Below are 13,257 nucleotides of genomic sequence, written 5' to 3'. Positions count from 1 at the left end.
AGAAATCACATATAAAGCTAAATGTTAACATTTCTTAGAACTAACATTATCTTGAAGGCCAACGTGTTGAAACTAACATGCATAGTTAACATTCCCGATTAGTTAGCCTTATAACTCCGTTTTTACATCATGTAATTAACATACAAATGAGTCAACACAGCCACAACAAAGATACGATACGTACAAGCGATGCCTCTGCTGGGGAACCAACATGCAAGAAGCCTTTCTCTGGGGTAGTGACCGTCTGCACTCCCAAACAACCTGCCGTTTCCAACGTTTTCTACGCGCGCATTCTAACGTGATCTAAACTATTTTCCTTCCTGCTTCCTGTGCAGCTCGAAAATACAACGTCAAAATAAAAGTCTGGATGAAACACAAATTTAAAGTATTCAATTCAAATGAAATGCCTGAAGGGCAGAACAGTTTGTTTGTAGTCTTTTCGCTCTGTTCTCCGAATCAACCGTAGGGCTAGAACCAAGCAAAATTACTCTTGCAATGAGCAATGAGTCTTCCAACCGAAATCAATGGATTTACAAAATGCCAAATAAAACACGACAGAAAGTGTATTTCGCTACCATACTTTATGAAAAAAAAGAAGATGAGGATGTCAGCATTGTCTTGGGAGAGTGTAGTCTCTAAACTCTCCCCAGGCAATGCAGACATCCTGAATTTAAAGATGTAAATCCAGGGTTAGGGATAAACATTTCAACAAATGTTGAAATTAACATTTCCAGTCAACCGAGCACGCTTGAGCCAGATGCAGAAAGCAGACCCGACCCTTTAAGGGTGTTTTGCCAAGGTGGTGGGTAACAACAAAGCAAGGGATGAAAAAGTGGCATATATTATGGATGGTGAGATGCTGTTACGTAAATGGTCTTCCTTCGTAACTGATGATTCTGATTGTGATTCTGTTTACCAGATAGTCGTTCCTGTAGGATGCCGCCAGCATGTGATGTCAGTGGTTCACGAGAGTACGTGGGCAGGACATTTGGGCATAACCAAAACATATCAGGCCATCCTCCGACATTTCTATTGGCCAGGTCTAAAGTCGGACATTGCCAAACATTGCCGTGTTTGCCATGTGTGTCAGGTTGGCGGGAAACCTAACCAGATTGCCCCTCCTGCGCCATTACACCCCATTCCTGTGATAGCAGAGCCATTTGAGCGAGTGATTATTGACTGTGTTGGCCCTCTACCTCAAACTAAAAGTGGAAATCAGTATTTGTTAACTATTATGTGCGCCGCCACTCGTTACCCAGAGGCTATTCCACTCCGTTCGATAACCGCTAGTGCCGTAGTGAAGGCTTTGCTTAAGATTTTTTCTACTTTTGGATTACCGCGGGTGATCCAGACAGACCAGGGCTCTAATTTTAAGTCTGGTCTCTTCAGACAGGTACTCAAGAGCTTGAGTGTGCATCACATCGTGTCGTCTGCATACCACCCCCGATCGCAAGGAGCTTTAGAGCGCTGGCATCAGACACTAAAGTCGATGCTCAGGAAGTACTGTGTCAAGACTGAGAAGCAGTGGGATGAGGGAGTCCCCTTTGTCTTGTTCCTGCCCGTGCAGGAATCGACTGGCTTTAGTCCTGTACCGCTGACGGTATTGATCATCCTGTTGCTTACTTTTCCCGCAAGTTCAACCGACACCAGGCAAATTACTCCACCATTGAGAAAGAAACCCTTGCTCTTTTGTTAGCACTACAGCACCTTGAGGTCTATGTTGGGTCTACCTCTCTGCCTGTTGTAGTGTTCACTGATCATAATCCCCTTGTTTTTCTGTCCCGCATGTTTAGTCACAACCAGCGACTCATGCGGTGGGCTCTGTTGGTACAAGACTTCAACCTCGATATCCAACATAAAAAGGGGTCTGAAAATGTGGGCGCTGATGCTTTGTCTAGGCTCTAGAGCTATGTGTGTTAGCTATGTTTTATAAATATAGGTACAAAACCAAATAAACAAATCAAAAACAGTCGCTTTTTCGCTTCAAATACTTTATTTTCTTCTCAAAACTTGGGAAGTAATACAGCGCAGTACCGAGCGTTTGAAAACAATGTTGGCGTCTCCTGTGGCTGCCTTGCGCACCTGCGTTATATTAATAAATATGACTTTGGCAGTAATGTTTTAAACCCCGCCGTGCACGCAAGTGTAAACGTGAGCAGAATAGTTGGGTGCCTGCCTGCTTTCAGCGTGTAATTATTATTTGTAATTATTATTATAATTACAAATAATTATAATAATAACTCCTGAATCCGAATAACACGCCCTCTATGTTGGAGGCAGAGCTCGAGATTGATGGTATTTCATCGTCAATTTCCCTGGTGGAGGTCACTGAGGTAGTCAAACATCTCCGCAGTGGCAAAGCCCCAGGGATTGATGAGATCCAGCCAGAAATGCTAAAGGCTCTGGGTGTTGAGGGGCTGTCATGGTTGACACGCCTATTCAACATTGCGTGGGAGTCGGGTACAGTGTTCAAAAAGGGGGACCAGAGAGTGTGTGCCAATTACCGGGGTATCACACTTCTTAGCCTCCCTGGTAAAGTCTACTCCAAGGTGCTGGAAAGGAGGGTTCGGCCGATCGTCGAACCTCAGATTGAAGAGGAACAATGCGGTTTTAGCCCCGGACGTGGAACTACGGACCAGCTCTTCACTCTCGCAAGGATCCTGGAGGGGGCCTGGGAGTATGCCCATCCGGTCTACATGTGTTTTGTGGATCTGGAGAAGGCGTATGACTGGGTCCCCCAGGAGAAACTGTGGGAGGTGCTGCGGGAGTATGGGGTAAGGGGGTCTCTCCTCAGTTTCAGTGGGTGCTGGTCTCCGCCAGGGCTGCGCCTTGTCACCAATCCTGTTTGTGATATACATGGACAGGATATCGAGGCGTAGTCGTGGTGGGGAGGGGTTGCAGTTCGGTGGTCTGAGGATCTCGTCACTGCTTTTTGCAGATGATGTGGTCCTCATTGGATCATCGGCCTGTGACCTTCAGCACTCACTGGATCGGCTGGCGGCCGAATGTGAAGTGGCTGGGATGAGGTCATGAGGGTAGGGTGATGACCGAAAGGACGAGATCGCGGGTACAAGCGGCCGAGATGAGTTTTCTCAGAAGGGTGGCTGGCGTCTCCCTTAGGGATAGGGTGAGAAGCTCAGCCATCCGTGAGGAACTCGGATTAGAGCCGCTGCTCCTTTACTTAGAAAGGAGTCAGCTGAGGTGGTTCGGGCATCTGGCAAGGATGCCCACTGGGCGCCTCCCTTGGGAGGTGTTTCAGGCACGTCCAGTGGGGAGGAGACCTCGGGGAAGACCCAGGACTAGGTGGAGAGATGATATCTCAACACTGGCCTGGGAACGCCTCGGGATCCCCCCGTCAGAGCTGGTCAATGTGGCCCGGGAAAGGGAAGTCTGGGGCCCCCTGCTTGAGCTGCTCCCCCCGCGACCCGACCCCGGATAAGCGGATGACAATGAGGAGGATTATTATTATAATTTTTTTTTTAAACAATAATTTATCAGTCACAGCACTCACAGCAGCCTTTCCTCTTCGGGTAATTCGAGAAATTTAATGGCAACAGCAAATTTTGCATATCAAGTAGGCTAGCAAACACCGTTGCCATTCAACAGCGTGTGTGACAACAATGTGTGCTATGTTCTAAACTTCAACTCGTGTCCGCTGACTTTCTGCTTAATGTGCATGTATGCAAGTGTGTGCGGTTTCGTTTTTTTAAGTACTGGTTCGACAACCGTTTTAGCACCGGAACCGTTTAAAAAGTACCAAGTAGGCACTGGTATCGGATAAAACCCAAACGATAACCAACCCTAACTACTACTACTGTTTAGTTCTTTGGAGATGTGTTCATCCAGAGCGTCTTGCAGTCCATTTCCTTTAAAGGTCATTATGGTGTTTAGGGCCATCCTGCTCAAGGATGCCTACAGGTGAGACATCTGGAATCAATCCCAGAACCTCTGAGCTGAGAGTCAAATACCTTAGCCACTACCTTACCCCCTCCCCCACTATACTCTTATACACATACACAGCGTAGAACAAACAAGAAAAAACTGTTGTTTTTTTTGTTTGTTTGGCTCTTTGTCCTGTGTTTGTTGTAATTTACAATAAAGCTGACTTTGACTTTGACTTGACATTACAAATATGTATAATTAAATCATTTACTATGAAGGTATTAATATAGCATAAGTCTTTAGCATGCGTACACTAAAGTCACAAATGTGTAACAGCAAATTTGAAGTTGTAAATATTTTTCCTTCCATTGTAAACACAAAACAGGGGCTACGAGTTCCCAAGTCCTTTGTTACAGGTGCAAAAATCCTATTCTGTGCATCGCAACTTCAAAGAGTCATGCGCTTGACACTTTTGCTACAATCATTGCAGCGCAGTTGATGCAAAACACATTCACAAACCCGTGTTTCATAATCTGAGAACATGCACAAAATTTGTGCATTCCTAAACCCAAATGTGAACTAATGCATCAGAAGTTCCACATCTGTGAAATATTTCCTAACAAATGAATGATATAGACCACTATGTTCAATGAGCATTTTAATGAGCAAGCACAAGTCCATCGATACAACTGCTCGAATCTGCTGCTACGAGTCTCATCTGTTGTTTTTCTTGCGGATACTTTTGCCACACGTCTATGTGTTGCAAAAATGATTTGTATCCTATCTTTTGCTACAAGTGTAGCAAAAGTTATTTGTATCTGTATGACGCAGAGCATCCGTAGGCGGGACAAAATTGCTTCTTCTTCTTTCGTGTAACATCAGAGGTCCAACTCGGTGTCTTGTAGCCATGCCCTTGTCTCTGGTCCCACGTCAAAGAGGCCGGCTTCCGAGGGTGGTCTGTATAGGGGGCAGGTGGTCATAATATGCTCGACATTCTGTTCAGGGGCACCACACTCGCATGCAGCGCTGTCTGTCAGGCCCCACTTCTTCATTGAAGATTTGAACCGACCGACCCCTGTACGTAGACGGTTCAGCAGAGTCCATTGCCGGCGTGGAAGCTCGTCTCCTGTGGCGCCATCTCCTGGATCCAAGATGTAGTGGTGGATTTGGGTTGGCCCAATTGCATCATTAACCAATGAAAGTCGCTGGCAGGGGTTGCATTTTTCAAACTACACTGGGACCATCCAAGCAAACTCTTACTTTCTGCAGACAAGAGGGAATACTACACGACGGAGTTGGGTAAGATTCAAGATTAAAGATGCTTTATTTATCCCGAGGGAATTTACTGTGCAACAGTTACAATACAAAGGTGGGAAAGTAATACAGTGTTGGAGTCAAAATAGATAAAATAGATGGAAATAAAATAAAATAAGTACAAACTAAATAAGTGAAAAGGAGCGATTGGATAAAAGTGGTATTAGTGGTAAAAGTGGTAAAGTGATAAATATTATAGCAGCAATTGTTGGCAGCATAAATTAACCAAAGTTATGAAGTGAAAATTTCAAATTTCAAATTGGGTAAAAAATAAATAAATATATAAATAAATAAATTGGGTAAAAATAAATAAATAAATAAATAAATAAAGTGACATTGGACTCAGGGCATAGTGTCTCCACGGTCCCTTCTGCAGCCGAAGGTAGATGCATTAAACAGTCTGATGGCCACAGGAAGAAAAGAATACCTCTGGCGTTCTGTGTTACACCGGGGGAGGATGAGTCTATTGCTGAAGGTGCTTCTGCTCGAGGTCAGCACCTGGTGGAGAGGGTGAGCATTGTTGACCAGGATATTGCGTAGTATACACAGCATCCTCCTCTCAGACACCACCACCAAAGAGTCCAGCTGGACCCCCAGGATGGAGCCAGCCTTCCTGATGATCCTACTGATCTTCCTGGCATCCGCTTCCCTCAGCCTGCTGCCCCAGCACACAACTGCAAAAAAGATGGCACTGGCTATCATCGACTGGTAGAACATCCTCAGCATGATGTTACATACTTTGAATGACCGGAGCTTCCTCAAGAAATAGAGTTGACTCTGGCCCTTCTTGTAAACAGCCTCGGTGTTCTTGGCCCAGTCCAGTTTGTTATCCAGGTATACTCCAAGGTATTTGTAATCCTGGACGACATGGGTGTAGGGGCAGATTTCCTCCTGCGGAAATCCACCACCAGCTCCTTAGTCTTGGTGGGGTTGATAAGCAGATGGTTAGTTGCACACCACTCGATAAAGGAGTCAACAACGCTCCTGTACTCCTCCTCCTTCCCCTCACTAACACAGCCAACAATTGCAGAGTCGTCCGCAAACTTCTGCAGGTGGCAGGACTCAGAGAGGAACTGAAAGTCTGAGGTGTACAGGGAGAACAGAAAGGGGGAAAGAACAGTTCCCTGAGGAGCCCCAGTGTTGCTGACCACAGTATCAGACACACCGTCCTGCAGTCTGACATACTGCGGTCGACCTGTCAAATAGTCTGTAATCCAGGAAATCAGGTGAGGGTCCACCTGCATCACCGTCAGCTTACTCCCCAGCAGAGCAGGCCGGATGGTGTCGAACGCACTGGAGAAGTCCAAGAACAGGATTCTCACAGGGCTTCCCGGACTGTCCAGGTGGGCGCAGGCACGGTGGAGCAGGAAGATGATGGCGTCTTCCACTCCTAGTCTCGGCTGGTAAGCAAACTGAAGAGGGTCCAATGATGAGCTGGCCAAGGGCCGAAGAAGTGACAGGACCAGCCTCTCCAGGGACTTAATCAGGTGAGACGTCAGTGCCACCGGTATGTAGTCGTTGAGGATGCTGGGACGCGCCTTCTTCGGTACAGGTACCAGGCAGGATGTCTTCCACAGTACAGGGACCCTCTCCAGACTCAGGCTCAGGTTGAAGATGTGCTGCAGAACTCCACTCAGCTGGGTTGCACATGTTTTGAGGACCCTTGGGCTGACACCGTCGGGTCCTGCTGCCTTGCCTGGGCGGAGTCTGCACAGCTCCTTCCTCACCTGCTCTGCAGTGAAGGTCTGTCTGCCGTGTGTGTTGAAGGGGGTGGGGAGAGTTGATGGTGGGGGGGAGAGAACAGCTAGGGTGTAGTCAGGAAGGAATGGAGGTGGGCAGCAGGGCTGGAGGTTTGGAGTTGGATGGTTGTAGAGGAGCTGGGGGAGGGGTATTCCGGAGCCCTCTCATCAAACCTATTGAAAAACAGGTTCAACTCGTTGGCTCGTTTAGTACCACCTCCTATTGTTTGGCTGCCCGATGGTTTGTGGCCAGTGATGCTCCTCATGCCGCTTCACACGTCCTTCAGGTTGTTCTGCTGGAGTTTGCGCTCCAACTTCCTCCTGTAGCTGTCCTTACCCTGTTGGATCCTCTCCTTAAGCTTCCTCTGTACCCGCCTCATCTGCTCCCTGGCCCTATCTCTGAAGGGCCTCTTCTTCTCATTCAGCAGGACCTTGATGTCTCTGGTGACCCACGGCTTGTTATTGGGGAAACAGCGTACAGTCACTGTAGGAACAACACTGTCCACACAGAAGTTGATGTACCCTGTTATGCAGTCCGTGAGATCATCAAGGTCCTCTCCATGTGAATCACAGAGCAACTCCCAGTCTGTTAGTTCAAAGCAGCCTTTCAAAGCTTCATCGGTCTCCTGTGACCATCTCCTCACAGTCCTGGTGGTCACAGGTAGCCGCTGGACTTGGGGCTTATACAGGGGCTGCCGGTGGATGAGGTAATCGTCCGATTTTCCAAGAGGGGGAAGGGCAGTGGAGCTGTAAGCATCCTTAACATTTGCATACAGAAGGCCCAGTGTCTTGTTTTCCCTGGTAGGACAGTCAACAAACTGCTTGAAAGTGGGCAGTGTTGCAGCCAGAGTGATGTGATTGAAGTCCCCAGATATCGCAAAGAATGAGTCAGGGTGCCGTGTCTGGAGTCCCGCGACGACGGTGTGGATGACGTCACTCGCGTGCACCGCGTTTGCAGTCGGAGGAATGTAAACAACCAGGAATATCACATGTGAGAACTCCCTCGGCAGATAATATGGCCGCAGACTCACGGCAAGCAGTTCAATGTCCGGGCTGCACACCCGCACCTTCACCATGACGTGACCAAGATGACACCACTTGTTGTTAATAAGAATAGCAAGTCCACCACCTTTCCTCTTGCCACTCTCTCTGTGATTCCTGTTCGCCCGAACAGTCTGAAAGCCGTCCACAGTAGGGCTGAACGATTTCAGGAAAAGATTGAATTGCGATTTTTCTGGCAGATATTGCGATTTCGATTTTCTTCACGATTTTCTTCAAATCAAGCTTCAGTGCAATATTCACAATGTACAGTAATATTTACAAACATGACATCATACCATTAAAACATTACATGCTATTACTCTAACTAAAGTTAAAAAATAATTGTAAATGTATTTATTAAGAAACATGCATGTAAACTAAAGTCCTTGACCAACTGCAGTTGTTACAAATGAACTAAAAGAGCCATCTTTGACTGTCTTAACTTAGAAAAGTACTACTACTTTTTAGCTGTTTTTTTAAGACAGTCAAAGATGGCTCTTTTAGTTAATTCGTGCATTAGAGTATAACAACAAAGGGAGAGACGTCGGAGAACCCAACGCAGTCTATTCATAATATTGTAATGACCACGGAAGAGGCAGTGAATGAAGTATTGAATAGACAGAGAATTATTAGCTAGGCCTACCTAATAAACCGTTGGAACACACAAGACCGGAAACATAGCAACGCCGGTAAACAAACCCCGAGAAGCCCAATCCCTATGACAGCTCCCCGCGCTACGGCCATCCGGAGGCGCACAAAGTTTTTGTCCGTGATATTATATATAGAAATATTATATTACATACTATTATATTATATATATAGAGCTCCGGGAGTCGCAAACGGCAACATTCACTTTCTCCTCCATGCTGCAGTTCACCCCGGACTGAACTGCACTGAGTTTGACGGTTGAACGCTGATTGGCTGTTACGTTACACATGTGACTCAGTGGCCACGCTGTTGAACGCATGTTAACGCTGTTAACCATAGCAACGCCGGTAAACAAACGCCGGTAAACAAACCCCTCGAAGAGAGCTCCCAGCCCTACGGCCATCCGGAGGCTCACACAGCTTTTGGCCATGATATTATATATACAATTATATTATATTAATTCGCCCGATTCGCGTGTCTACTTGACGCGTGAACGCACAGTAAAACTGAAAAAAACGTGTCTTTGGCAATCCCGAGATCGCGTTGTCTGAAATCGTGATTTCGATCAGAAAACGATAAATCGTTCAGCCCTAGTCCACAGTAACATTAACGTCCGGAATGTCCTCATGGAGCCACGTCTCCGTGAAACACAGCACACTGCTCTCACGATACACCCGCAGAGTCCTCACCAAGCCTGCCAGCTCGTCCGTCTTATTAGCCAACGACCTCACATTCCCCATGGTGATGGAAGGGAGAGATGGTTTATATCTCCGCTTTTTTTCTCAGTGTTTACGTCCAGCCTTACATCCCCTGAACTTCCTCCTCAGTTCTCTGGGGATTTCAGGTCTCTCCCGCATCAGTGCCGATGGTTGTAGCGACAACAGCTGATCTCGGGTGTAAACAATAGATACGCCGCATTGTTGCGCCCCAACGGAGACGCGGTCGGGAAAAATTGTCCCAAGAATGAGACACACGGACAAAAAACACGAAAAAAAAGTTCCCAAACATAGTTGGCTAAGGTTAGTACAACAACTTACTAAAGAAAAAAAACGGTAATAGAAAACAATAAATATGAAACAAATAGCTAAAAGTGAAGAAAAAAGAGAGAGCAACTGTTGCTGGCTGCCGCTCGACACAGCGCCATGGTTAGGATACGCCATTATAACTTCGAGGCATTGATAACTTCGTAAGTGCACAGATTGTTTATTAATAAGGACATTATATACACACAATACCAGTAGTAGTTCACCCGTCTACGCCATCTTGTCTTTAAGATTCGATAAGTAGATTGAAGGACACAGAGACTGTGCCATCCGTCAACAACACGCAAGCGTTGTGTTCGCCAATCTACTTATCGAGTCTTAAAAACAAGATGTCCTTTTAATAAACAATCTGTACACTTACAAAGTTATCAATGCCTCGTTTTATATGTTAAGACCCTTATTATACTACCAAAGAAGTGTCAGGCTACTTCTAGCCTGTTAAGTGGTTTAAAATAACGATTAAATTTTTACCATAACACATGCCCCCATCGTTCCAAGTTTATAGCGTTTTGGTAGAATCGGCTAAAAACAGCCAACTTAAAAATGCGTCTATACGCGCTTTTTTGCTCCCAAACAAACATTCCAACTCGTTATCATACTAAACATATCCAAGATCCATTTTACACCGGATTTCTACTTTAACATGCCGCAAGTGTCCTTCAATGTATTTTAATGGTCTGCTTGGATGGTCCCAGTGTAGTTTGAAAAATGCACCCCCTGCCGGCTAGCCTGGCTCCGCCCGCCTAAGTACTTCCGCTCAATTTGAATTTCCCTTCAGTACTAGGTCTGGACCTGCTGTATGTAATTTGGTTTTCTGGGGCCGCCACAGCGGCGCCCAATCAGCGAACAGAGGGCGTGTCTGAGAACAATGACGATGGCGTGTTGTCAACGATTAGACCCAGCTTCGAAAGTTGACTGCATACATCATCTCTGGCCTTACTATAAAAGATTGATTTACAATGTGCAATTTTTCCCTGATAAATTAAATTCGACGAACAAAACCTGCAGCTGTCGTTGACGGACATTTTCGTGCAGACGCGCAAGGTTTTTGGTTTGTGTACAACCTGCGCCTGATTCCCGGCGCATGACATACGTCACAACCAAACGTTAGCGATTGGTTATGGCAGATCCAGAGTGGCACTGGGCAGATCCAATACTTTTAAACTTCAACAGACACCCGCCTTCAAGTGAGTTAACGTTTGTCAATTGATTAGGTCCAGACTCTCTGTACAAATGAAATGAAATGAAGTGAAGTACGAGAGTCTGGTAGAACCAGGCTACCTGCCGGCGACTTTCATTGGTTAATGTATGGAAGTAAATCTGTGCCATCGGATTTTGAAAATAAAAAGCCATTGAATTCTAAGCACTGAATATTTATGCATTGACATAACGTGTCTTGATATATTGCCTCTTCATTTAACTCAATAAATCATATGCAGCTTTATTTTTCAATGTAAAAAATTCAAAATCAAATTTTCAACGTTAAAAATTAAACGAAGAGATAATGGAAACGACCCCAAATTCCACATGCCAAATTCAGGTGCAAAATCCAATGTCTAAAAATTCAGTGTTAACATCCGGTGACCCAAGTCAAGCAAGGAGAGCGGGAATAAGAGCGTCACTCGCTGGTTCTTTCTTTCTTGATACAAACGTTAATTCTAAGCAGCATTTTACAGAGTAGCCAATAAAAGGAAATGCTCAAAGGTAAATCAACGTCATTAAACACTGACTGTTGCTTTTTATGGGGAGAGAAGCCACGAACAGTGTGACCCTAGGGGGCGCTGTTGCACATTTTCTGCAACATGCAAGAGTTTGAAGCGTAGACAGGCATGAAGTCGTTCACGTGCGGAAAATGCCCAAGCTTAAAACTTAAAGTGTAATTCCGGCACAAATTGAACCCAGGATCTTTGTTTTGGCATGAAAACCCATCTAATAAGCCTTCCAGATACCTTTTTAATTGAAAATCAAGTATTATAATTTGCCGGGCGCAATGTTTGGCGTCCATGTTGTTGGCTTGGGGCATTGAGTTTCGCTTCTAAATCTGCATTTTTGAACCACTAATATTGTTAAAAATAGCACCAAACCTATGCAGTAGCATGACTAGGGTCCCTACACATAAAAAGAAGCACAAACAACTTAGTTTGCTTTTATTTAAAAAGACAGTTTAACAAGCATTACCGGTAGGTCCGTGTTTACAGTCGAATGCCGAATGCGCCGGAGTTCAGTTCAAGGAGGAAAGTGTTGTAATTTATAATTTATATAATTTATATTCATAAATAATATATAGCAAATGTTGACACGTAAATGAAAGGAATTGCATATGTAAGTTAGTTACAAAATAATTGTTTGCTATAATCAAGCATGGCACGTTGTTGACGAAAGACGCACACGTGATTTCGTGACTCCCCCACACCAATTGTGAACAATCATATACAACACGAAAATAAGCTAACAACTTTACCTCAAGTCTATCCGTAGCCACTTGCTGCACTCGAGGGATTGCATTCCTCATCAATGAAACTCCTTTTGGGTTCTTTGGGTCAGCAGCTCTTTTGGGAATGATGAAGTCGTCCTTATCAAAATGAGCACTGCAGACACGGTGATCCTTCTGCATTAGCGTCTTGATTGGCGTCTCAATGACCATATTCAGAACAATAAGCCACTGGTCTACCAGAGATCGGTCATTGTACCGCAATGGCAGTCTATGGAAAGTTTCTGGAGTGTAACTTTTCTTTTCTTTTTTCGCAGCCAGGGACCCTAACCCTAAAACACAAACATGAACCATCTCTCTCTTGACCTTCAAGCTGTAGATGGGTAGTCTTCTCCGGTGATGAGTCAATCACGTGTGCTGTGCTTCTTCCGTCAACAACGTGCCATGCTTGATTGTAGCAAACAATTATTTTGTAACTGTAGTTACATATGCAATTCCTTTGATTGACGTGTCAACACTTGCAATATATTTTTTATAAATATAAATTACATAAATTATAAATTCCAAAACTTTCCTCCTTGAACTGAACTCCGGCGCATTCGGCAATCGACTTGTGTGGACTTCCTGTAAACACAGACCTACCGGTAATGCTTGTTAAACTCCGGGTTTGCAAACTAAGTTATTTGTGCTTCGTTTTATGTGCAGGGACCCTAGTCATGCTACTGCAGGGGTTTGGTGCTATTTTTAACAATATTAGTGGTTCAAAAATGCAGATTTAGAAGCGAAACTCAATGCCCCAAGCCAACAACATGGACGCCAAACATTGCGCCCGGCAACCTATAATACTCTATTGTCAATTAAAAAGGTGTCTGGAAGGCTTATTTGATGGGTTTTCATGCCAAAACAAAGATCCTGGGTTCAATTTGCGCCGGAATTTAACTTTAACTTTAACTTTACACTTTAACGTTTGTATCGTCATCGAGCACTCGGAATGGGGGTATTCTTTTAGTGACACTGGATGCACGTTAAGTGGCTGGAGCAGTTGATATGTCTCTGTGGTGGCATAACAAGAGCGCAACGAGCGCGCAGAGCCAAAATTATTCTGCACTGAGTGACACAATACAGATATGAGTATGACAAATAAAAAGCAGGTTGCTGT

General features: G+C 45.0%; 1 protein-coding gene across 4 annotated transcripts in view; it reads right to left on the bottom strand.

Moving 5' to 3' along the window:
• The window catches only part of LOC115541881 (metalloreductase STEAP3), a 71,440-nt gene that overhangs the window by 15,089 nt on the left and 43,094 nt on the right, over nucleotides 1-13,257 (bottom strand). The gene's annotated exons all lie outside the window — the stretch shown is intronic.

This window comes from Gadus morhua, chromosome 4 (assembly GCF_902167405.1).
Source record: "Gadus morhua chromosome 4, gadMor3.0, whole genome shotgun sequence".
NCBI lineage: Eukaryota > Metazoa > Chordata > Actinopteri > Gadiformes > Gadidae > Gadus > Gadus morhua.
The sequence above is the reverse complement of the archived record's forward strand: the minus strand, read 5'-3'. Positions and strand labels throughout refer to the sequence as shown.